The sequence below is a fragment of the Nycticebus coucang genome, chromosome 4 (assembly GCF_027406575.1).
Source record: "Nycticebus coucang isolate mNycCou1 chromosome 4, mNycCou1.pri, whole genome shotgun sequence".
Taxonomy (NCBI): Eukaryota; Metazoa; Chordata; class Mammalia; order Primates; family Lorisidae; genus Nycticebus; species Nycticebus coucang.
In genome coordinates, this window is record NC_069783.1 from 132,605,920 (window position 1) to 132,633,300 (window position 27,381).

The 27,381-nt window shown below is 41.6% G+C and overlaps 1 long non-coding RNA gene across 2 annotated transcripts; it reads left to right on the forward strand.

The window, feature by feature from the left end:
- Positions 1-25,941, forward strand: LOC128583293 (uncharacterized). Of its 2 annotated transcripts, XR_008379439.1 has the most exons (6): positions 1-97; positions 3,126-3,197; positions 6,339-6,410; positions 10,153-10,224; positions 10,918-10,998; positions 25,308-25,941. It is a non-coding gene; the product is annotated as an uncharacterized LOC128583293 (long non-coding RNA). The 2 variants fall into 2 exon arrangements; XR_008379438.1 differs by lacking the exon at positions 1-97 and having other exon boundaries at positions 2,712-3,197.
- The last annotated feature ends 1,440 nt before the right edge of the window (positions 25,942-27,381 follow it).

Below are 27,381 nucleotides of genomic sequence, written 5' to 3' on the forward strand. Positions count from 1 at the left end.
TGCACTCATAGAACGGCAGCAGCACCTCTAAAGCACAGAAGGACGTCAGGCTTTGCTTCTGAAGTGCCACAATATCTTCATTTTCCCTTTCTTCAAGGTGAGAAAGCTCCTGAAGCTGTTAAGATTTTGCATTAAAGGTCCTTCTTAGGATCTTAAAGTAGACTTTGAAGTGTTTTGCTATTAGAATTAAAAACTAAACTCCAGGAATCCCAGCTAACAGTTGATGCATCCTATAGCTTCAAAATCAAGTAAGATTTGCAAATGAATTATTATAGATGGCCATTTTTTTTTTTATTATATGCCACACAAACACTGGAAAGAAGTACGAAGACCACGACCCAACTAATGGAGAATATGACCAATTCTGGGTGGTGAGGCAATTCAGGTACATCCACTTACCTTCAATGATAGGGGACCATTCATACCTCTCCCCACAACCCAATCCGGTCCTTTCATCTGAAGTCTTGGATTGTTCTTTTTTGAGACAAAGTATCAAGCTGTCACCCTTGGTAGAGTGCCATGGTGCTATAGCTTATAGCAACCTGCAACTCTTGGGTTCAAGTGATCCTCTTGCCTCAGTTTTCTATTTTTAGTAGAGACAGGGGTCTTCATTTTTGCTCAGGCTGGTGTCGAACTTGTGAGCTCAAGCAATCCACCCATCCTGGCCTCCCAGAGTGCTATGAGTCACTGTGCCTGGCTGAAGTCTTGGGGTTTTTTTTTCCTTTTTCTTTTTAGACTTTCTCTTCCACATGAATTCTATTGTGTACAGAAAACAGTGCATACTGGCATGAGGCACTGCCACATCTTCACATCGTTTCCATTTTCCCTCCTATGGTTTCTGTGATGTTTAATAAGACTGAGGACCACTGAAAACCTTTGCGACATTATCGATATTTGGAAGATTTCTCTCCAATATGAATGTTCGTATGTTAAGGTTTGAGCTCTGGTTAAGGTCATTGCCACACTGTTCACATTTGTAGGCTTACTCTCCAGTTTGAATTCTTCTATGCTTAGCATGCTATCAACACCAGGTCAAGGCACTGCCGCAGTCTTCAAATGGAGGGTTTCTCTCTGTGTGATTTCCTCTATGTACAGTGAGGATTGAATTTGAGTTAGAGTTTGCCACACTGTCCATATTTAAAAGGTTTTTCTCCAGAATAAATTCTTAAATGTCTAGAAATGTTCACAAACTAATGAAAGTCTATGCCACATTTTGACCACTGTAGTTTCTTTCAAGAATGACTACTCTGATGAACAGAAAGGGTCGAGTACAGTATAAATGCCTTGCCCCCTTCTTCACATTTGTGGAGTTTCTCTCCACAAGAAATTCTGTTATGTTCACTATGAGTTTAACTAAGGAAAAAGGCTTTAGTGCATTCTCTAAATTTGTAAGTTTTATGTCCAAAGTAAATTCTTTGAAGTACAGAAAGGTTTGAGTCACAGTTAAAGGCTTTGCTACACTCTTGACATTTGTAGGGTTTCCCTCCAGAGTGAATTCTTTGATGTCTAGAAAAGCTTGTGTAGTACTTAAAGGATTTTCCACATTCTTGACCTTTGTAGGGTTTCTCTCCAGAGTGAATTCTTTGATGTCTAGAAAGGTGTGAGTGGTGTTTAAAGGCTTTGTCACATTCTTCACATCCATAGGGTTTCTCTTCAGAATGAATTCTTTGATGTACAGAAAGGTTTCAGTACTTGTTAAAGGCTCTGCCACATTCCTGACATTTGTAGGATTTATCTCCAGAATGAATTCTTTGATGTCTAAAGAGGAGAGAGTGCTGGTTAAAGGTTATGCCACATTCTTCACATTTGAAAGGTTTCTCTGCAGAATCAATTCTTTTTCTCGTCCAGAAACGTGTGAGTGTTGCTTGGTAAGTTTGTCACATTACTTATAGCTGCAGGTTTTTCCTCCAGTATCAAAATTCTCATGGTTACGATATTTTGAACTGTGGCTAAGACATTTGCCATCATTTTCACACATGTCCAGTTTCTCTCCAGTATCGAATCTTGAGCAAGACTGAAAAACTTGGCTACCTTCTTTGCATTGGACTGTTTTTTCCAATATGAGTGATCTTATGTTCTGTAACATGTGACCAGAAGTTAGAGGCTTTCCTATAGCTTTTACAATTAAAAGTTTTCTCTAAGGTATATATCGTTATTTGTCCATTGAGATTTAACAATTGTCTGAAGGTGTTCAAAGAGTTACTACATTGGAATACTTTGCCATAGGTAGCTGTTAATCATTGGTGAAGTCCACTGTAACTTACTTTCTGCTCATCACACTTATACACACTTTCCCAATATTTTGTTAAGTTTAAATTCTCGGAGCCATAGCTTTGATATCTAGTCAGGATCATCTCTGGAAATAAAATATTTGTGCCCCACTCTTGAAAACGGTCTTCAGTATGATTAGTATATAGAGCTGGGTGCTTGACTAGTGTCTGGTGTGTCTTCACCTTCCAGGGTTCTTTGCTTTGCCCCAGACAGGGGATGAGTTCTGGCTTAGAGACAGTAAGACCCAGGAAGAACAGGTTTCTGTAGGTCTCTAACATGACTTCCCCATACAAATGCTGCTAAGCAGGGTCCAAGCAGGCCCACTCTTCCATAAAGAATTCAACAGACATGTCCTTGAATGGCAACATTCCTTTGGTATCTTCCCTGAGGACCTTTTGAATGTTACCACGAGGGGGGATGCTGGGCGCTGCAGGCAGACAGCTGCTCAGACAGCTCTGGGCATTTCCCAGCTTCCGGGATGTCCCGGTGTCCTGCAGGTCAATTCTCTGCAGAATCAGAGTGACAGAGGCTGCTGCAGAGACACTTAGGATCCCCAGGAAAGGGAACAGCTGAAGAGGAGGCCGTAGCTCAGAGCCCAACTGCAGAGACAAACGCTGCTCAGAATCCTCGGTGCCGCCTTCTTCTTTCTGGCTGTGCATCACTTCCCAGCTCCCGAGATGTCCCAGTACCTGCAGGTCACAGGGTGACAGAGGCTGCTGCAGAGACACCTGGAATCTCCAGGAATCCCCACATTATTTCTTGATTAATTGTGCAAACTAGGAAGCTCATAGCTCTGGAAATGAGAAAACTGGAAGTATTTTCTGTATTTGAATATCGCCTGTGTTTCTTCACAGAAATTTCCAAGGAAATGCTATTTCTTACATTGATGAGAATGTATGGAAATCATACCGTTGGACTGAGAGACTGTGAGTATACTCTCTCCAGATATGAGTACAAAAACTTAGCTGCATTGTAAGATCCTTCCTGGTCCAGAATTTTGAGGTCAACGCTTCTAAGGAAAGGTATTTCTTCCTCCACATCTCAAATCAATGTCTGTTGATTATAATTCTATGATTATTTTAAAATTAAATTTGTTGGGCTCTCTTTAAAAGAAAGAGGCAATTTAAATGTATTTTTATTATGTAAGTAATACACATTATACTCTTAATATATAAAAACTAAATAACAGGTATAATGGAAACCCTCCTTGTGCCCTGATGCCTGGTCCCTGAGGTAACCACTACCCCTAAGTCTGGTGCATATCCTTCCAGACCTTTCCCAAGTATTTGCCTACATACATATTTACATATAGCAAAATGAATTTTTTGTGTGGCCTTACGTTTTTTGTTTTATAGAAATGGTAACATCTTACAACTTGATTCTTTCACTTCATGATACATGTTAGATTTTTCTTTCACAGCACTTAGAGGGTTACCCCATTCATTTAAACTCTTGCATCATTCCATATTATGGATTCCATACTATGGATGTGGCATGAATTATTTAATAATTCCCCTATGGATGGATGTTTAGATTATGTCCAGTTTTCTTTTCTTTTTTTTTTTTTAGAGACAGAGTCTCACTGTGTCACCCTCGGTAGAGTGCCCTGACATCACAGCTCACAGCAACCTCCAACTCCTGGGCTTAGGCGATTCTCTTGCCTCAGCCTCCCGAGTAGCTGGGACTATAGGCGCCCGCCACAACGCCGGCTATTTTTTTGTTGCAGTTTGGTGCATTTTGGTGGGGGCCAGGCTCGAACCTGTCGCCCTCGGTTTATGGGGCCGGCACCCTACTCACTGAGCCACAGGCGACACCCTCCTATGTCCAGTTTTCTTGTTAGGTGCATTGCTGCTTCTTTGTAAACTTGGGCAAATATTTCTGTAGAACAGATATCTAGAAATGGAATGGTTGATATGAGGACAATGTAGGTATTAAATTTTAATTGTCCTCAAAAAAGTTGTGCCAACTTATACTATACTCAACAGAATATGATAGCATTTTACCACTGAGTATTCTCCAACTCTTTGCTGATATGATGGGTGAACAAAAAGGGTCCTGTCTGAATTTTTCTGATTACTCTTGAATTTAAATACCTTTATTTGTTAAAAGTTGGTGAACATTTGTGTTTCTTCTGAGTTTTCTGTCCTTTATCCATTTTCCTTTTCAATTGTTTTTATCATTTTCTTATTAATTTATTAAAGCAGTCAATTTAGATACAGAAGTTATTTTGGAAAAATACAGTAGTTTGTGTGTCATCAGTTCAACTTGTATAGGCGATCTCTGAGTTTTCATTTTTGAAAATAGAGATGTCATTTTATTTTCCATTAAAGTTTGTCCCCTTGTAATATGATTCCATTTATATACAGTTCAGGAAGAGGCAAAACTAAAGTATGTTGTGTATGACTGACATATAACAGGTAAAACTATATTTTGAAAACAAGGAAATTACTATAAAAGTTAAGATAGTGGTTATCTTCAGAGGTCAGAGAGAGGGTTGTGATTGGAAAGGGCCACACGAGCTTCTGGATGCTCATGGTACTCTTTCTTGATGTGATGATATTACATGGGTACCTGCTTTACAATTATTTAAACTGAACATTTAAGTTATATGCATTTTATGCGCATTGTATTTCTCAAAAAAAAAACAACAACAAAACATTTTTTAAATGGGGGGAAAAGCCTACTGACTTCACTTGTAGCCTGACATAGGTCCATGTGGGGCTTTAATAATAACATGTGGGGCTCGGTGCCTGTAGCTCAAGCGGCTAAGGCGCCAGACACATACACCAGAGCTGGCAGGTTCAAATCCAGCCTGGGCCTGCCAAACAACAATGACAACTACAACCAAAAAATAACTGGGTGTTGTGGCAGACACCTGTAGTCCCAGCTACTGGGGAAACTGAGGCAAGAGAATCTCTTAAGCCCAGGAGTTGGAGGTTGCTGTGAACTGTGACGCCACAGCACTCTACCCAGGATGACAGCTTTAGGCTCTGTCTCAAAAGAAGCAACAACAAGAACAAAAAAAAAAAAATTGGGGGGAAAGAGATGAGGAAATGGCAGTTCTGCTGGTCTTGATTAGAACCAGAGTTTGGTTCTAACAGGTATTTTGTGATCTAGACACTAAGCATTAAATATACAATTTGGTGGGAATAGTGGGTAGGGGTGTGTGTGTGTGTAGAGATTTGGACACAAAAAGGAAAATGTGAAAAAAGGTTTGAATGAAAACAAAGCAGATGTTGCCACCTTGAAATTAAATAAGAATTAGTGTATTCAATTGGCACCATTACCCAGGTTTCCTCCACAGAGAGGAGTTAGTCCTATATGGCAAATAGTTTGCATTTTTATTTAGAAATAACCTCTTCCTTTACACTGTTGGTGGGACTGCAAACTAATTCTACCTCTTTGGAAAGAAGTATGGAGAATCCTCAAAGAACTCAAATTAGATCTCCCATTTTATTCCTCAAATCCCACTATTAGTCATGTATCCAGAAGAAAAAAAAAAGTCATTCTATCATAAAGACATTTGTACTAGGTTGTTTATTGCAGCTCAATTTACAATTGGCAAAATGTGGAAACAACCTAAATGCCACCAACCCAGGAATGGATATACCAAACTGTGGCATATGTATACCATGGAATACTATTCAGCCATTAAAAAAGATGGGGACATTACATCTTTTGTATTAATCTGGATGGAACTGAAACACATTCTTCTTAGTAAAGTATCACAGAGTGGAGAAGCAGGAATCCAATGTACTCAATACTAACATGAGGCCAGTAGATAATCTGATACATTCCCACATAAGAGAAAAACTCAAATCAATTCAAGGTCTGGGATGGGGAAAGAGGGAGCAGGGAGAGGGGAAGGAGGAGGATGGAGGTGCTCCCACTCAATGGGCCCAATGTTCGAGTGTATGGCACACTTCTTGGGGGCAGTACACAATTATAAGAGGAACTCTACCTAACTAATGCAAACATTGTAACCTATTTCTCTGTGCCCTCAGATTAACCCGAAACAATAATAAAATCTTAAAAAAGAAATAACAAATAACCTTATCCTTTTTCAGAATTCTCAGTGAAAATCATTTGACCGAATTACATAAAGATTCATTTGAAGGCCTGCTATCCCTCCAGTATTTGTAAGTTAGTTAATTAATCATATTTATTTATGAGCTTTTAGTGATATGATCCGTAAAGTGAATAAGGGGTTCAAATTAGATAATCTCTAAAACTTCTTTCAGCAATAAAATGCTGCAGTTCTCTAAATCCGTGTAGAGTTTTAGCCCGTCTCTAGCCCATCTCTGTGCATTTTTAGTTTTTAAAATCATATAGATAAGATACGGATAGAAAAAAACTTTGCTTATAAGGAAAAAGTGGTAATAACATCTGAGCAATTATTGGCACCCATTGAAACTTGTTTTATAAGTTTTATATATCATCTGCTTATATTTATATTTAGTCTACAACCCATAGAGCAAATCTAATCCACAGTCTGTTTTTATTTACAGCCTGTAAGTTAAGAATGGTTTTTACATTTTTAAAGGGTCTGTAAAAGAAAAAGAAATACAAGAATATGCAACAGAGACCATATGTGACCTACAAAGCCTAAAATATTACTATTTAGCCTTCAGAAAAAGGCTAAATTTGGGTGGCGCCTGTGGCTCGAAGGAGTAGAGTGCCAGCCCTAGGTGCCGGAGGTGGTGGGTTCAAACCCAGCCCCGCTGAAAAAAAATGCAAAAAAAAAGAAAGAAAGAAGAAGGATTTGAAAAAGTTGGTTTAGTAGCATGAGAAGAATTAAACTTTAAGTTGTTGCTCAAAGGAAAGGAAAGGAAAATATAGACCATCTACACTAGTTTGAATGCCATTAATCCAGAATTTTTTGATAATTTAATCTGAATTAAATTAACATTTAACTATTAAATAAGCAGATGAATTATAAAGAATAAATATATTTAAGAATATAAAATATTAAAGAATATTAAATATTTAATATAAGAACATTATATGAAAATCATATAGATATGATTTAATTTAATCATATAGTAAATATATATATTTAAGAGAATAGGCTGGCAGTGAGGATTTCATAGCAGAAATTACTATACTCTTATTGAAAATAGTTGTTTAAGGACAGGTGCAGTGGCTCACACCTGTAATCCTAGCACTCTGGGAGTCCAGGGTAGGAGGATCCCTTGAGCTCATGTGTTCGAGCCTCATTGAGAGTGAGACCCTGTATCTATTAAAAAATAGAAAAATTATCCAAACATTATGGTGGGTGCTTATAGTCCCAGCTACTCGGGAGGCTGAGGTAGGAGGATAGCTTGGAGCTCAGGAGTCTGAGGTTGCTGTGAGCTAGGCTGACACCATGGCACTCTGGCCTGATGCAACAGAATGAGACTTTGCCTCAAAAAGAAAAAAAAAAAGTTGTTTAAATTATGGTTAAATGGTATAGCTAGAAATGTTTACAATGAATAAGCATATTACCAATGCTCCTAATTCTTCCCAAATTACAAAATGAAAATTTCTCCTGCCTTATTGCCAAGGAGGGAATATTTGCATAGTATTTATTTCTATCTTTTTAAAGATAAGAAGATACTATATCCCTTGCTATGAAAGTCTGAGTTTTATCCTTTGCCCACGGCAAAGAAGTGTAGTCAAGAAGTGTGTACATCATTAATCTTTATTAAGCTCACTAATGTTGCTCTTTAGCAAATAGATTCTTCTTTCAAATGTAGAAGACTTAAGGGAAGTAGGTACATGACACTAAAAATAGTCCTTTGAATGATCTAACCTTCTAGGCCTTAAAGGCATGACTACTTTTGTACTGGTCTTCTTAGGCACCTCTGCCACATTTGGGGAAAAAAGTAAATGACGTAATTGCTCAATGGAGTAGGCCCTTCCTTACTTCCACAATGACATATGCATATTTTGTAAGCTAATCTTTCATGTTAGGATATATTCTCATTCATTTAAAAAATGCCAACCAATTAAAAAAACAAAGAGAATATGCCAACCACTTTGCCTAATATTAGAGTCAGAGAGATGAGTAAGACAGGATTCCTACCCTTCTAACAACTTAACATTTCACAGGGGAAACAAACATGTAAGCATCAACCATAACGAGACAAGCACTAAGAGGATGACAAAGGGCTGGTTGCAAAGGCCCAGAAGAAGGATACAAAGTAATAAAATTGCATTTCTTTTAAAACATTTTTTTTTCTTCTTCTCCTCGTTCTCAGCTTTTCACTCATTTTATAAATACAGTAGAACCTCCATGGTTGACCACTTCCATAATTTTACCTCATTTTCACAGACCAGACATGCGCCACATGTGCTCAGTGGAAGTTCCTTATGCCGACCACCACTGTAGTTGCCTGGTTTGTTACAGTCCAGCAAGTGATCAGCTTAGAGAGGTTCTACTGTATTCTCATGTGTCAATTTTAAACACAGTGGGCTTGCAGATGAGCAAGACCTAATCCCTGCTTTCAAGGAGTTTATACTTAAAAGAAATGGGAGCAAAAATAACTGCATTGGAAAGAAGACATAGCTATGGGCACTAAGAGGGACAAACTGCTTCTGGAGCACAGAAGAAGGAGAAAAGACTTGAGTTTGGATCAGAGAAGATGTTCCTAGAGCAATGCTGCTAGAACAGGATCTATCAGAAGGCCATCAGATATCCTTAGACAGATTTCCTTAGACAGATTTGGGGGGAAATAGTCCAAACTTGGAAAAGGGAAATGGGAGAAAGGCAAAATACAGCAAAGTATTTGAGGAATGCTTTGAGTACCTGTAGAGTGCAAGGAGAGAGAGTAGGAGACTGGAGCCAGACTTTCTAGGGCTTTGAATGCCAAGCAAAAGCCATCGCAGGGAACCATGCTATACCACCATGCTTTACGCCCATCTTAAGTCTGCACCACAAGCACTTGGAGGTCTTGTTAGGCCTTGGTTCTGGACTACAACTCCACAGCTACTGATTCAGTCAGTTTAGAGTAAGGCCAAGGATTCGCATCTTTCATAAATTCCCATATGCTGGTCTTTGAGAATCACTTCTGGAGAGTTCATCTGGTCAATTGTGTGCAGGATAGTTTAGAACAATGGTTCTCAACCTTCCTCATGCCGCGGCCCTTTAATACACAGTTCCTGTGGGTCGCGACCCACAGGTTGAAAACCACTGGTTTAGAAGGAAGAGATACCAGTCAGCACAGAGTGACAACAGCCAGGTGAAGAGCGAGGGATAAACTGGAGTCAAGTGAAATAGTCAACTATAGTTAAGGGGTGTTTTCAAATAAAAATCCAGTTCCGTGTTGCCTTTTGCTACGTCCCATCACTGTACCACCGAAAAAATTGCTTTCATGGAATATTAAGGCAATATAAAACCAAAATGAATTTCTATTAATATGGTATAATTCTGAATTAGTTCAAAGTTATGTATTAATTAGAAGGGTAACTTCCTTTCAAAGGATGTGAAAGGATATCTTTTATCTCTTTTGGTATTGAACTAGCTTAGAAAAACAGAATTAAACCAGAAAGGTGTAAAATGTGAGGTTATTCCTTTTCATATTAGAAATTATATAGAAAAATAAAAACTTGAAGCTTCTAATCTAGAATTTGATGAGGCTACAAAAGGTTGTTTAGTCAAGTCTCCTGCTGCCCAGGGAAAGATTACATCCAAAATCTTTTAAGATCTACAGTTGCATATTTTATTGGTGAAAATCATGAAATACAGGGAGCATTAGGGGGCTATGGAAAGTTCAAATACAAGTCCAAAAGTTTAGAATGTAGACAAAAGCTACATATTCATTATTATCATTCTAAATGCTACTAGTTGTTCCCACTAATTTGGTATCAAATCAAGGCAGTGTCTTCTTTTACTTTTTCTAGAGATTTATCCTGCAATAAAATCCAATTTATTGAAAGACGTACCTTTGAATCACTACCATTTCTGCAGTATGTGTAAGTTACAAATAGAACTTCATTACATTTGGAACTTTTATTAAACTTATAAACCCTCTGCTATTCATTTTGAAATATGATTAAAATTTTACTAGTAGAAAGTTACTAAAATTTATAGCAAATTCATTTAATCTCTAGCAAAGATTAGTGTGAGAATTATTACACACAAAATTATTAGTGTGAGAATTATTACACAGATCAGAGGGGATCATAATAGAACAATGGTCTCAACTAGTGGGATTTTGTACCCAGACGACATTTGGCAATGCCTGGAGACATTTTCAGTTGTCACAACTGTGGGTATGTTACTGACACCTGGTGGGCAGAAGCCAGGAATGTTGTTGACCTACAATGTACAGGACAAATCCCCCAAAGAATTATACAGCTAATATATCAATAGCACTGAAGTTGCAAAACTCTGTCATAGAGAAATAAAGATCTCTCAACACAAGTATTGGCTGAGCATTCACTGTTTCGTATCTACACATTGCATGTATAGTAAATGCAATAAAGTATAAATCATAAGCCAATATCTTCTACGGCGAAATTTCCTTCGTGTACAGAGAAAGTACTGAGGTTATGTTTTGTCATATATAAGTTAGAATCACTGCCAAATGATGAATGCTCTGAAAGAATATCTTTTCTTCTTCTTTATCGGCTTATGTCTTTCCTTTTTCTTGTTGTTTTTTGTAGAAATCTTGGTTGCAATTTAATCACTGAACTGAGCTTCCGAACGTTTCAGGCGTGGCATGGAATGCAATTTTTACACAAGGTGTAAGTTAAATAGATGAACACATAAAAAGCTATGTGTAAAAGCATCATTCAGTTATCAGTTAACTAGGTATCAGCTCATTATGAACTCTGAATAGCATATCTTAAGATCTATCCAATTTTTCTTTTTTAATTTTTTTTAAAGTTATATTTATATTTCACAGGAAGGATCCATCCAATATTTTCAGGTGAGGAAACTAAGGTACAAAGAGGCCAGGAGACTTGTGTAACTTCCATATGACATGCTCTGCTTTCCCTAGAAATGATCTTTGGAATGGGTGATAAAAGATGTCAAGCAAGTAATGCTCAAATTAGCATTGTCTTGGGAGCCCCAACAATGCTGCTTTGATATGTGAATTGTCCTTGAAATCCTACGTTTGAATATAACTTTGATTCCTACTCATGTACAGAGTTTCTAACCGCTGAAATGTATACAGCGTCTAGCCACAAAGGAGGAAGCGTAACACAAAGTCCTCCAGGGTGCAAAAGGGGAAGCATGTTTTCTCAGAGTCAGTTTCTTTTATTTATTTATTTATTTTTTTTTTTTTTTGGTAGAGACAGAGTCTTACTTTATTGCCCTCGGTAGAGTGCTGTGGTGTCACACTGCTCACAGCAACCTCCAACTTCTGAGTTTAGGCGATTGTCTTGCCTCAGCCTCCCAAGTAGCTGAGACGACAGGCGCACGCCACAACGCCTGGCTCTTTATTTTTGTTGCAGTTTGGCCGGGGCTGGGTTTGAACCCACCACCCTTGGTATATGAGGCCGGTGCCCTACGCACTGAGCCACTGGTGCCACCCAGAGTCAGTTTCTTTTCTTTTAAACCAGTGTGGCGCCTGTGGCTCAAAGGAGTAGGGCGCCGGTCCCATATGCCGGAGGTGGCGGGTTCAAACCCAGCCCCCGGCCAAAAAACCTGCCAAAAATAATAATAATAATAAATAAAGCAGAAAGAATTCCAGAAAATCTGCCATAGGGCACGTCTCTCCCTGTCACCCCATACCTTATTTTTTTAAAAAATATATAACTATGAAGAATGATCTGTGGGCATCTTTGCACTGTGGGGGAAAATGGTGTTCATGTTAAGCTATAGTGCAAAAAATGTTCAGAAAGAAAATACATTACTTTAGCCTAATTCCATATACTTGCTTTCCTGACTACCCTTCAACAAGTAATGTAGAGGGGCCAGGCACAGTAGCTCACACCTGTAGTCCTAGAACTCTAGGAGGCTGAGGCAGGTGGATTTCTTGAGCTCAGGAGTCCGAGACTAGCTTGAGCAAGAATGAGACCCTGTCTCTAAAAAAGAAAAAAATAGCCAGGGGTTGTGGTGGACACCTGTAGTCCCAGCTACTTGGGAGGCTGAGGAAAGAGGATCACTTGAGACCAAGTATTTGAGGTTGCTATGAGCTGTCTTGCTATGGCACTCTACAAAGGGCAACAAAGCAAGACTTTGTCTCAAAAAAAAAAAAAAGCTATGTAGGTTTTATTTTCTTTCAGCTCAAAATTCAATAATTTCTCTGTGACACAAGCAGATCATGGTAGGTATATATGATCTATGGCCTGAAGGAAATTTTAGACTCAAGGTGAAGATCCTCTTCTAAACTTGACTTTGGAAAAGACTGTCCACCTGTCTTGAGGTTTGGAAGTCTAATTTCACACCATTCATTTTGGGTTAGAGGGAGGGGTTTAGGGTGTGTGTGGAACTGATTAACAGTTTCTACAGAGGCTGGTCTTATAGGGACCTCTTCTCTTCCCTTGTTAATTTACTGATGCCTTGCATAGAGGAAGAACACAAGGGTCTGTTTTTCTTTTGCCCTCACACCAAAGAACCAGATTCATTAGATCCCTCCACCAAGAGATTTAGATGGCATCAGTACAAATGTCTTGAACTCACCACCTTCACTGAACATTGTCGACAGAAGAGAAGGCAAACTCTGTAAAATAATTTGAAGAGGTCTATTCTAAGAACTGAATTTGAGGACCATGGCCTGGACCCATGCCCAAGAAACCTTGAGCAAGTGGACTCACTGTGACTGGATTAGTTTGCTTCTATTCAATTCAGGGAGACAGGCATTGCATGTAAAGTCATAAATCAATACAGGCAGGGTGTAAGTTGGTTTGGCCTAAAGAGGTGGGACCTCTCAAAATGGAGGTTTACAGGTTATAGGTGGGTCTTAAAACTCTTTGATTTGTAATTGGTTAAAGAAATGAAGCTTTGTCTAAAGCAGGCGTCCTCAAACTTTTTAAACAGGAGGCCAATTCACTGTCCCTCAGACGGTTGGAGGGCAGACTATAGTTCAAAAAAAAAAACTATGAACAAATTCCTATGCACACTACACAAACTTTATTTTGAAGTAAAAATACAAAACAGGAACAAATACAATCACATGGCCTCATGTGGCCCGCGGGCCGCAGTTTGAGGACCCCGGGTCTAAAGGCTTGGGATCCTTTAAGTTAAGGACATCTGTTAATTAGAGACAACACATCTGACAAATACCTAGACTCCAGTGAACTGTTAAGTAAGCAGAGGACCTACAGGTTTGTCCTCTATAGCCTCAGGTCTGTTAACGAGTCTCCCAGAAGGGAGGGGGCTTGATGAGGCATTTCTGACTTCCCCTCTTAGCGCTAGCAACTCAGCCCTTTGGCCAAGAGGGGGGTCCAATTAGTCAGCTGGAGGGGGGAGCCTTAAGATTTTATTTTTAGTTATTATTATTATTTTTTTGAGACAGAATCTTACTTTGTCACCCCCTGGTAGAGTGCTCTGGTGTCATCTCATCTCCGCTTACACCTTTCACTGGTGACCAATATAACAGAGTAAGAGTTTGACCGTCGATGCTGCCTCTGGCGGATCTCGGCCAAAAGGGGAGTTGTGAACTAAAATAAAACCTTACAAAGCACAGCTCCTTAGAAGGCCTCACTCCGGATGAACGGAGCTCCCGGAAGCCCCGCCCCCACCTCCGCCCCGCGCGCTCCCCTCCCCTGTTACATCTCTTTTTGTATAAACCCCATCCTGAGGACAATTATGCTCAGGATGGATGCTTGGACCACATGGCCCAAAAAGGCAAAGTTTCTCATTTAGTATTTGTTTAGGCTTCTGTGTACCCATCCTTGATCTACTTTAATCTATAGAAGTAAATGTTTTCCCTACGTCTTTGAACATATTTCAAATAGTTGAATTAAATTCTTGTCTAGTAAGCCCAATATCTTGACTTCCTCAGGGACAGTATCTACTGATTTCCAACCCCCACACCCACCCCTGTGCATGGTTTCTTTGTGCCCCTTATAAATTGTGTTGAAAATTGGATATTTTAAATAATACTACGTATAATGTAACAATTCTAGAAATCAGATCCCTGCCCCCAGGGTTTGGTGTGTACTGCTGCTTATTATAGTAGTTATTATTAATTTATTTAGTGACTTTTTGGAACTAATTTGTGTTGTCACGTGTGGCCACTGAAATCTCTACTAGGTTAGGTTAGTCTGCTGATGAATGAACAGAGATTTCCTTAAATGTCTAGAACCAGTAAGTCTCCGAGAATTTCCCAAGGGGCTTGTGTGCGTGTTAGGGCGTACCTTCAGCACTCAGCAAGATGGTTTTATAGCTCTGCCTTAGCTTTCATTTCCTGCTTTGTGCAGAACCTCAGAATCTGACATGGATGAGAGGTTAGGGACTTCTCTGATGTTTCCTGACAATGCTCACAGTCCTAAATATGTATATGACCTTCCAGATTTCAAGGAATATGACTCATGGTCTTCCAGTTTAACAAGGAAATGTTGGAGTATTTCAGAGTTCCTATGGATATCTCATTCCTAGGCCTTTTCTATTAAGTTTTGTTAGTTTGTTTGTTTGTTTTTGAGGCAGAGCCTCAAGCTGTCACCCTGGGTAGAGTGTCGTGGCATCACAGCTCACAGCAACCTCCAACTGCTGGGCCCAAGCAATTCTCTTGCCTCAGCCTCCCAAGTAGCTGGGACTACAGGCGCCCGCCACAACGCCCAGCTATTTTTTGGTTGTAGTTGTCATTCTTGTTTAGCAGGCCCGGGCTGGATTTGAACCCGCCAGCTCTGGTGTATGTGGCTGCTGCCTTAGCCGCTTGAGCTGCAGGTGCCAAGCCATCTATTGGTAAAAGGTGCCAACTTTTACCCATCGCCTCATGTAGCTGCCATGTTAAGACACTTCTTATAATTGTCTTCCACAAACACCCTTTTAGGTCAAATAGAAGCAAGCCTTTCCAGGAAGGTCTTCCATGTAAAAAACATGTCAAATAATGACAGTTCATTGGAATTGTGGCTTTGAAAGAGCTCTGGCTCCATTTTGCTCCCTCTGGTACTAGAGATGTGGGCTACTTTTTGTTGTTGTTGTTGAGTCTCACTTTATTGCCCTTGGTAGAGTGCTGTGGCGTCACACAGCTCACAGCAACCTCCAGCTCCTGGGCTTAGGCGATTCTCGTGCCTCAGCCTCCCAAGTTGCTGGGACTACAGGCGCCCGGCACAACGCCCGGTTATTTTTTTGTTGCAATTTGTCTGGGGCCGGGTTTGAACCCGTCACCCTCGGTATATGGGGCTGGTGCCCTGCCCACTGAGCCACAGGTGCCACCCAGATGTGTGCTATTTTTAAGCCTACTACTGAGCTGGGAGCAAAAGATGGTCTAGGGTAAGCTAAAACAACACAAATCTCACTGTTTTTACTGAAATTTAGCCATTTTTCCTGAATAAACACTCCTTGGGTTGCTGCATTGTGACTTTGATTAAATTTCTAGAGTTCTGAAAACATTGATTCTGGACATTTTGGCCATATTTTTGTTGTTTTTATGAAGGGATGAATTTTCAGATGTCTTTACTCCACCATTTTCACTGCTGTCACCTACAACATGGTTTTGTTCCCTTTTTTTTTTTTTTTTTTGAGACAGAGTCTCACTTTGTCACCCTCAGTAGAGTTCCCTGGCGTCATTGCTCGCAGCAACCTCCAACTCCTGGGCTCAAGTGATTCTCCTGCCTCCGCCTCCCAAGTACCTGGGACTACAGGCACCCACCACAATGCCCGGCTATTTTTTGGTTGCAGCCGTCATTGTTGTTTGGTGGGCCCAGGCTGGATTCAAACCCGCCTGCTCTGTTGTATGTGGCTGGCACCTTAGCAGCTTGAGCCACAGGCCCCGAGCCTCATTTTTCTATGTTTAGTAGAGAAAGGGTCTCCCTCTTGCTCAGACTGGTCTTGAACTCCAGAGATCAAGTGATCCACCTGCCTTGGCCTCCCAGAGTGCTGGGATTACAGGCATGAGCCACCTTGCCCAGCAACATCTAGCTCTTTTGAAGTCTGCCTTGTTGTGAATAAAATAAGGACTCTCCAGTTTGACTTTTATTATAAAAGCCTCTCAAGGCTAGGAAGCCAAGCCCAGAGCTCACCATTAGACTTCACCTGCACTACCAATAGATTTGGGGAAATTCCTCTCTACTCCAGGTCCCTGGAATATCTGAGATTCCTGAACCTGCCAGGAAGCGGCAGTCCTTACTCACCTGTAAGGCCAGCAAGCAACCTTTTAAGCCAGTTTTTCCAAAGGAGCTATACAAGCATCGGCTCTATCAAGTCAACCTTTGTTCCTTCAAGTTGTCCGGTCATATCTGAAAATATAAAATTCCTTCCCAGTGAAGTTTGGCCTGGGAAAAATAAAAATTAAAAGAAAAGAAATGAAAATATGGAATTTCGGTTACAGTCATAGCTGGCCGTGATGGCACGCACTTGTAGTACTGGCTACTGAAGAGGCCAAGACAAGAAAATGGCTTGTGCCCAGGAGTTCAGGGTTATAGCGAGCTATGACTGCACCACTGCACTCCAGCCTGGGTGATAGAGTGAGGCCCTGTTAGAAAGGGAAGAGAAAGGGAGGGGAGGGGAGAAGAGAGAAGTTGGAGGAGAGGGGGAGGGAAGGGGAGAGGGAAGGAAGGGATGAGAGGAAAGGGGTGAGGAGGAGAGGGAAGGAGGAGAAAGGAAAAACAAAATAAAATAAAAAAGGAATGGGCCAGGTGCGGTGGCTTACGCCTGTAATCTCAGCACCCTGGGAGGCCAAGGCAGACGATTGCCTGAGCTCAAGAGTTCAAGACCAGCCTAAGCAAGAGCCAGCTCCCATCTCTAAAAATGGCTAGGTGCTGTAGCTGGTGCCTGTAGTCCCAGCTACTTGGGAGGCTGAGGCAAGAGAATTGGTTGAACCCAAGAGTCTGAGGTTGCTGTGAGCTATGACGCCACCGCACTCTACCCAGCGTGACAAAGTAAGACTGTCTCAAAAATAAATAAAAAAAAAGAAGAAAGGAAAAAAGAAAGAACAGAAAAAAGAAAAGGAAGAAAAGAAAACAAAACCCCAGTATTATCACCAGTATTTTCTTTCTTTTTTTTTTTTTTTAGTATACTTTATTTTATTTATTTATTTTTGTTGCAGTTTTTGGCCGGGGCCGGGATTGAACCCTACCACTTTTGGTTTATGGAGCTGGCGCCCTACTCCTTGAGCCATAGGTGCCCGCCCCACCAGTATTTTCAACTGGAAGAATAAATTCTTTCGAAACTATGCAAATGACCACATTGCCATGAAAATAAGAATCCTTATGGATAGTTTATATCAGTGAAGGATCAAGTGGGGAGAAATAGATAAATGTTTTAATTTTGTTTGGAAAGGTATACTTTACCAAATTGCTATAAACCATAGATATAGCCCAAGAGAAAATATAAAAAGATGTGCTTAAATCTGGGAAACAAAACATTAAAGAACCAGCAATGTCTCAAATAAAAGGGCCATTAAAAAATAATTCATAGGAACACATTTTTTTGTCTTTATACACTGCAGGCTGCATTGCCCTGGTGAGAAAAAAAATTAAAAAGCCTTTTTTTTTTTTTTTGTAGAGACAGAGTCTCACTTTATGGCCCTCGGTAGAGTGCCGTGGCGTCACACGGCTCACAGCAACCTCCAGCTCCTCGGCTTAAGCGATTCTCTTGCCTCAGCCTCCCGAGTAGCTGGCACTACAGGCGCCCGCCACAACGCCTGCCTAAAAAAGCCTTTTTTTTTTTTTTTTTTTTGAGGCAGTCTTACTCTATCACTCTGGGTAGAGTCCCGTGGTGTCATAGTGCACAGCAAACTCCTGGGGCCAAGCAATCCTCTTGCCTCAGCCTCCAGAATAGCTGGGACTATAGACACCCACCACTGCGCCTGCCACCATGCCCAGCCAGTTTTTCTTTTTTCTTTCTTTTCTTTTTTATTTTTTTTAGAGACAAAGTCTCACTTTATCACCCTTGATAGAGCGCTATGGCATCACAGCTCACAGCAACCTCCAACTCCTGAGTTTAGGCGATTCTCTTGCCTCAGCCTCCCGAGTAGCTGGGACTACAAGCTCCTGCCACAACACCTGGCTATTTTTTTGTTGCAGTTTGGCCGGGGGTGGGCTTGAACCCACCACCCTCAGTATATGGGGCCAGCGCCCTGCTCACTGAGCCTCAGGAGCCGCCCGAGTTTTTCTATTTTTTTTGGTGGAGACAAGGTCTCACTCTTGCTCACGCTGGTGTCCAACTCCTGAGCTCAAGTGATCCACCTGCCTCGGCCTTCCAGAGTGCGAGGATTATAGATGAGCTCCACCACGCTCGGCTGAAAAAAAACGTTTTTCTTATCCGTTTCTTCAGTCCTAGGTAATTAGTACTTGTTTTGCTTGTTTTATGAATCCAGTTTTTCTACTAGAGTTCTGGAAATTCTTTTCTTTTTTGCAGTTTTTGGCCGGGGCTGGGTTTGAACCTGCCACCTCCAGCACATGGGACCGGCGTCCTTTGAGCCACACACAGAGGAAATGCTTTTTTTGTTGTTGTTGCAGTTTGGCTAGGGCAGGGTTCCAACCCGCCACCCTCAATATATGGGGCTACTGCCCTACTCACTGAGCCACAGGCGCCACCTGAGTTCCGGAAATTCTTACCCAGTCTGATGGTATGACCTTTTTTATTTTATTTTATTTTATTATTTATTTATTTTGAGACAGAGTCTCAAGCTGTCGCCCTGGGTAGAGTGCTTTGGCGTTACAGCTCACAACAACCTCAAACTCTTAGGCTTAAGCAAGTCTTTTGCCTCAGCCTCCTAAGTAGCCGGGACTACAGGTGCCCACCACAATGCCCGGCTACTTTTTTCTTTTTTTTTTTTTTTTGGTGTAGTTGTCATTGTTTGGCAGACCCAGGCTGATTCAAACCCACCAGCTTTGGTGTATGTGGCTGGTGCCCTAGCCACTGAACTTCAGGCACCGAGCCAATGATGGTATGATCTTAAAGTTATCAGAAATCTGTATTACAGAGTCAGTCTTTTCCATGAATCTCTTTGAAGAAGCAGTGATCTTGGACTGTAGCTGACTGTTTTTTTTTTTTTAATTTTTTAACATTCAATTAATGATTTTATTTTGGCTGTTAATAGTTTATTTAAAAAATTTTTTTTATTGTTAAATCATAGCTGTGTACATTAGTGCAATCAAGGGGATGTAGCTGATTGTTAACAGCTTTCAGGAAAGTATCAGAGTAAAACAATTGTCTGTGAAAGACAGAAGACTCAAAAATGGCCAGTCTAAAGATCTGGTTAGACTTTCTTAACATCATTCAAAGGAAACTTGGTTATTTTTGTGATATACAACATTAAGATATTAACCAAAATTATGACTTGTAATATTATACTAGAACATATCCCAAATTTTGATCCTTTGGAACTTTTTTTTTTTTTGTAGAGACAGTCTCACTTTATGGCCCTCGGTAGAGTGCCGTGGCCTCACACAACTCACAGTAACCTCCAACTCCTGGGCTTAAGCGATTCTCTTGACTCAGCCTCCCGAGCAGCTGGGACTACAGGCGCCCGCCACAACGCCCGGCTATTTTTTGGTTGCAGTTTGGCCGGGGCTGGGCCTGAACCCACCACCCTCGGTATATGGGGCTGGCGCCTTACCGACTGAGCTACAGGCGCTGCCCAACCCTTTGGAACTTTTATATTAATAACACACAACAAATATAACTTAAGAGAGGGTTAAAAATCATGTATTTGGCAATGCTTCCTGTGTAAATTGAACATATCAAACAAGCCTAATTAGTTTAACATTTCTCTCTCTCTTTTTGCAGTTTTTGGCCAGGGCCGGGTTTGAACCCACCACCTCCGGTATATGGGGCAGGTGCCCTACTCCTTTTTATTTATTTATTTTATTTATTTATTTTTTTTCTGTAGAGACAGAGTCTCACTTTACCGCCCTCGGTAGAGTGCCATGATGTCACAGGACTCACAGCGACCTCCAGCTCTTGGGCTTCCGCGATTCTCCTGCCTCAGCCTCCCGAGCAGCTGGGACTACAGACGCTCACCACAACACCCAGCTGTTTTTAGAGACGAGGTCTTGCTCTAGCTCAGGCTGGTCTCAAGCCTGTGAGCTCAAGCAATCCACTTGCCTCAGCTTCCTAAGTGCTGGGATTACAGGCGTGAGCCACCGCGCCTGGCCCTAAAACATAATCATAATTGAAAAATTGATTTATAAATTTTCCCCACTTTTATGAGTTTATGTTGTTTAACAACTATGATTGTGAAAACTTTATGAAACATTAAACAAAGTTAGTCATTATATTAAGTTATTCTTTTGCTGGCAGTTTTTATAACATACAATTAGACAATTATCAAACATTATTGAGGGCAGTGCCTGTGGCTCAAAGGGTTGGGTGCTAACCCCATATCCTGGAGGTGGTGGGTTTAAGCCCGGCCCCGGCCAAAAACTGAAAAAAAAAAAAAAGAAAAACATTATTGAAGTAAAGCACCTAAAAAGTTAAACATTCTGCTTTTTTCTTTCATTTTGTGTCAGATGGGCAGATGTAGGGGTTGTTTTCATTAATTCTTCAGATACTTAACTTTTTTTTTTGAGATAGTTTCACTCTGCCACCCTGGGTAGGGTGCCGTGGCATCATAGCTCACAGTAACCTCAAACTCTTGGTCTCAGGAGTGTTTTGCCCAGGAGTTCCACAAAGACCACACTGGCAAACAAGCTGAATTTACAGAAGAGTCCTTTTATTGAAGAGCTGGCCAGCCAGCGACTGCCTCAGGGTCCCACCGTGGGGTTTCTGAGAGCAGCACCGAGTTGTCTGGGGTCCTGGCTTTTATAGGGCAAAATTTTCCCCGGGCAAAGAAACATTGTTCCAGTAGCAAAAATATCAGTTAAAGGGGGAATCCTGAGGGTAGGGCACTTAGTTATTTTACACAATGCTATAATGACAAGAGCGATTAGTAATTTTTCTTCCTTACAAAATAGGTACAAAATCAAGGGGCAGGGTAGGGACAGGAACTTACAAGAAACGTTTAGAGTTGTAAGGGCATGATCATAAAAGCTGTAATCAGCAGGGTCACAATCACAACCTCAACACATCACTAGCAATTTTAGCTAAGAACATTTACAGTGACACAGTGGTTGGGTAAACAAGAGGAACCAGTTTGGAAGGTATTAACATGTAACAGAAGAGGGGTAAACAGCAAAGTGGAGTCCGGCTTGCTTTTTGTCTCCCCACTGATTTTCAGGAACAAAAGTTACAACAAATAGAGTCTGGCTTGCTTTCTTTTCACCCTAACAAAAAGATCTATTTACCTCAGCCTCCCAAGTAGCTGGGACTACCACCACCACGCCCAGCTAGTTTTTCTATTAGTAGAGACGGGGTCTCACTCTTGCTCAGCCTGGTCTGGAACTCCTGCGCTCAAGCAATCCACCTGCCTCAGCCTCCAGATACTTAAGTTTTAAAGATATGATAAGATTTACACTTTCAAGACAAGTGAGAAAGGATACAAGTTTTCTGATTTTTGTTTTTTTCTTGTGTTTTGTTTTGAGACAATCTCAAGCTGTTGCCCTGGGTAGAGTGCTGTTGTGTCATAGCTCACAGCAACCTCCAATTCTTGGGCTCAAGCAATCCACCCGCCTCTGCCTCCCAGAGTGCTGGGATTACAGGCATGAGCCCCTGCACCCAGCAGAGAAAGGATATAGATTTTTTTTTCCAAGAAGGGGTAGTTGGGGGCATATTTGTTTGTTACCATCAGAGAGATCTAGAGTAGTTTTTATGATTTTTTTTTTTTTATAGAGACAGAATCTCACTTTATCACCCTTGGTAGAGTGCCGTGGCATCACACAGCTCACAGCAACCTCCAACTCCCCTTACGCAATTCTCTTGCCTCAGCCTCCCGAGTAGCTGGGACTACAGGCGCCCACCACAACACCCGGCTATTTTGTTGTTGTTGCAGTTTAGCCAGGGCTGGATTTGAACCTGCCACCCTGGGTATATGGGGCCGGTGCCCTACCCACTGAACCACAGGGGCCACCTGTTTTTAATATATTTTTTTCCCTCAGTGTAGGACAGTCCAATACATTTTTCTTTAGGTTCTTTAATATGGGAAGACTTGGCTGATTCATTTTGATTGCCAAGTCCTGGGAAGTAGGAGTTGAAGGTACAATAAAGCAAATCTGGCTGCAAATTCCAGAGTCAGCCTTCATTTCTGGTCTTTCAACAGTTACATAAGTAGTATATTTTGTGCCTGGTGATCAGGCTGAGGAGTGGTCTATAAATTTTTCAGGGAAAGGGAAGTTAAAGTAGACAGATGGGTGTTTAAAGGATATTTGGAGAAGCCAGGGGAATTTTAGGAGTAAAAGAAATTTGCTGAAGAGCTAGGGCCATATTTTGAGGTAGAGAAGTTTAACTCAGGGGCCCAAAGATCCAAAAGATTTTTCTGAGGGTTCAAGGGGCAGGGACTTGGAGGTAAAAGGTAGCACAGGAGGAGAATTTACAGAGGAATTTTAACTATTATCTTTAATCTTGCTAAAGGAGTCCCTAATTCTATACCTGGCACATACTTTTGTGTCTTTTTTTTTTGAGACTGGGTCTCACTCTTGCTCAGACTGGCCTGGAATTCCTGAACTCAACTGATCCTCCCAGCTCAGCCTCCCACAGTGCTAGGATTACAGTTGTGAGCCGCCATGCCTGGCCTGATAGGACAATTGTTTAGGGTGACGGCACTCTTAAAAAATATTTCTAGATACAAAAGTCCGTATCTTCAAAGGTATGCATGTTTTCATAGTGACTCAAAATCAATAAGACTTTAATGGCTTAACGATGACACAGAAAGTACATCCAAAGAAGCTGGAAAAGATGGATGTAGTCCCCTTGGAGATGTGAAGTCTGTCCCAAGATAGCCTGAGAAAGTAACAGCTCTCACTGTTAACCAGGCAAGGAAGGTGGAGACAATTAAAGTCCCCTGGGAGCTGGCAAGTGACAAGAGAGACTATGTGTCTCTGATTCCTAGCAGCTGGCCAGTGGCACGGTGCCGCAAGCCTGTCAACATGTGACCCCTGGCTAGCAGAGACCAAAAAGAATATTTTCAATGGTCACAAAACCAAGCTCTTGAGACCCAAAGCAAGCTGGAAGAAGAATCTTATGATTTTCCTCCTTAAACCACAAGAAAGACAGAGGCCAGGAAACCATGCACTATTACTGGGAGGCTGTGGATCACCAGCCAATGTGCACCCAGAACCAAATTCACAAGTGCGATATTAAGTAATTCAAACTTTAAGCTGTTGGAACTTCCAGTTATTCTGAGCCTTGAGAGGAATGTGGCTGTGTAGCTTGAGTCACAATGTATGCATCACGACTTCTGCTTTTTCTTATAAATGATTAGAAATGACAGAGTGGTGCCAGAGATAAGATCCCCTCAGAACATTACTTCTATGAATGGAATATTAAAGCAGTTTTCCTTAGAATGTAACAAATGTACAAATCAAATTGCTGTAACTTCTGGCCTTATATGGAAACTGTTGTAAACCTGCTAGAACTTTCCAAACTCCCACTTTGGATCACTATGCCATCTCTTTGGGGTCTATACATATTTCTCAGGTGGTTACCTCAAACTTTGCACTTGAATACACTCTATACGTAATAATATTTTCTGAATCTCATTATTCAAAGTTGACATAAAAATCATAATTCAAAGAAACAAATGCTCTTTTCCTACACATCCAAATTTGTAAAGAAAAGAACAAGGCAAACTTTACCCTCCTCTGTCAACCAGACACTGCAGACAGAAATCCAGGAGACCTAACTTTGGTAAGAATTCCTGCCTTCTGGCTGAAGTGATGGCTCACGCCTGTAATCCTAGCATTTTGAGAGGCTGAGGCAGGATCATCACTTAAGGCCAGGAGTTTGAGACCAGCCTGGGCAACAAAGCAAAATCCCATCTCTTAAAAAGAAAAAAACAAAAAACGAGTGTTTTGTTTCTGGCCCTTATCTTAAACATTATTGTTGCTATTAAATCTTAAGCCTTTTTAATTTGTGAAGGCAAAAAAAATGGAAACCTAATAAACACATGTATATGTAAAAAAAAGAAAAGAACACATTCTTCTTAGTAAAGTATCACAAGAATGGAGAAGCAAGAATCCAATGTACTCAATTCTAATATGAAGGCAGTAGACGATCTAATACATACTCACATTAGAGAAAAACTCAAATCGATTCAAGGTGGGGCGTCGAGGAATAAGGGAATGGGGGAGATCAGAGGGGAATGAAGGGGTCATGGTCTCTGGTGGGGCACATCCCTTGGTGGGGGACACAACTGTAAAAGGGACTTTACCTAACAAGTGCAAACAGTATAACCTAATTCTTTTACCCTCCATAAACCTGAACCAATTAATAAAGGAAAAAAAAAAGACCCTTACAGATGCTAACTGCAGATTTTGTACCCTGTAGGTAATTCACAAGGACAGTTCAAATGACTGGAGTTTGAGTTATACTATCCCCCCTTCCCTGCATTCAGTGAGGTCAACTCTTCAGATCCCCATCCCTGCCTTGCTCTGGCAGAGCAGAAAAAGTGTGGTCTGGGTGTTAGAAAAGCCAAGCATCTAGCTGGGGCCTCTAGGGTGTGGTGTATGGAAACCCAGATGTGGGACTCTCTCCGGAAAGACCTGACCTAGTGGGTGCAAGAAACCAGGGTCAGCTTCTCACAGAAAGATTGATATGGGATGGAGACAGATGTGGCTGCCCTTGCCAGGGCTGGACAGCAAACAGAAGGAAGGCTTTGGAAGCCAATCCGGGGTGAAGTGTTATGGGGATATGTTTGGAAAGGTAATATGGGGCAACATGCAGGTGAGCTTTGAATGGTGAAGCTGGGTTGGCTTTGGCCCCAAGGACAATAACAAGCTGAGGGAAAAGAGGACAAGCTGCAGGAGACTTACAAAACTGGAGAAAAAGATAAAAAGATAGCAAGGAGGACCGACTCAGGAGAAAGGCAGGACTTTTTTGTTTCTATCTCTTTCCCCTCCAGCAGCACCAAATGCCCTCAGAAGCTGAGTAGGGCCTGGACTACCTGAAATGAACGCTCTGATTCAAGTGATCTCATTTGGATGCTAACGGAAAAGGGAACTCCAGGAGGCTCGAGGACAGGGGGACATCTGGGGTTCATGGGGTATGTAGACTCAGTGATTAAGGGGCATGGGGGATGGTGGTGCGTTGACCTGGGTCAGGCAATGGAGACTGGGCCAGTTTGGGAGCAGTCACCCAACCTTGAAGTCTGTCCTGGGCTCACCAAGCTCCATCTCTCAGCATTCAGGCCTTCCTGCCCCTGGAGTTCTAGAAAGATGGTGGAAATACAGCTTCATTCGCATATCATAATACAGTCCAGGGGGTTTTAGTACATTCATACAGTTGTGCAATGATCACAACTATCAAATTTCAAAACATTTTATCACTTTCAAAAAAGACCTTATACCCATTAGCAGGAATTCCCCATTCCACCCTCTCTCCATCCCCTAGAAACCACTAATACGTTCTCGGTTTCTATGGATTAGCCTATTCTGGATGTTTCACATAAATAAAATCATACACTGTGAGGGCTTCTGCCTCTAACTTCTATTACTTAGCACAGTATTTTTAAGATTCATCCATGTTGGGCTGGTGCAGTGGCTCAGCCTGTAACCTCAGCACTCGGGGAGGCTGAGGTGGAGGGATCATTTGAGCTCAGAAGTTCAGACCAGCCTGAACAAGAGTGAGACCAAGTCTCTGAAACTAGCTGGGCGTTGTCAGGCCCCTGTACTCCCAGCTGAGGCAAGGGGATCTCTCGAGCCTAAGAATTTGAGGTTGCTGTGAGCTATGATGCCACAGTACTCTACCCAGGGAGACAGAGTGAGACTCTACCTCAAAAAACAAAACAAAACAAAAAAAGATTCATATATGTTGTATTACCACTTTATTCATTTTTATTGGCAAATAATATTCCATTGTATGGCTAAATCACATTTATATATTCATCATCAACTGACAGACATTTATTTGTGTGTTTGTTTTTGTAGAGACAGAGTCTCACTTTATCGCCCTCAGTAGAGTGCCGTGACGTCACACAGCTCACAGCAACCTCCAACTCCTGGGCTTAGGCGATTCTCTTGCCTCAGCCTCCCAAGTAGCTGGGACTACAGATGCCTGCTACAACGCCCAGCCATTTTTTTGTTGCAGTTTGGCTGGGGCCGGGTTTGAACCCGCCAACTTTGGTATATGGGGCCGGTGCCCTACCCACTGAGCCACAGAGGCCACCCTGTTTCTTTTTGAGACAGAGTCTCGATCTGTTGCCCTGGGTAGAGTGCCGTGGTGTCATAGCTCACAGCAACCTCCAACTCTTGGGCTCAAGTGATCCTCTTGCCTCAGTTTTTCTATTTTAGAAGAGACGGGGGTCTCATTTTTGCTCAGGCTGGTCTCGAACTCGTGAGCTCAAGCTATCCACCTGCCTCAGCCTCCCAGAGTGCTAGGATTCTAGGCCTGAGCCACCACACTCAGCCAATAGACATTTACGTTGTTTCCATTTCTGGCTATTATGAATAACACTACAGTGAAAATTCAAAAGAGTTTTTGTGTGGATGATGTTTCCATTCCTCTTGGGTGTATGTACCTAGAAGCAGAATGGCTAGATCATATAGCGATTTAATGTTTTGCATTTTAAGGAACTGCCTGTTTTCCAAAATGGCTGCACAATCTTACATACCAGAAGCAACATAATGGGGTTCCAGTTACTACATATCCTCTGCAATATTTGTTATTGAGTTTTTATTTTATTTATTTTTTCTTTGTCGCCCTGGTAGAGTGTTGTGGTGTCAGCTCACAGCAACCTGCAACTCTAAGGCTCAAGTGATCCTCTTGCCCCAGCCTCTGAGTAGCTGGGACTACAGGCATCCGCCACCACACCCAGCTAGTTTTTCTAGTTTTAGCAGAGACAGGGCCTCACTCTTGCTCAGGCTGGTGTCAAACTTCTGAGCTCAAGCAGTATGAGCTTGAGCTCTGGCTCAGCCTCCCAGAGGGCTGGGATTGCAGGTGGGAGCCACCTCACCTGGCCTGTAGCTCTTTGCATGTGA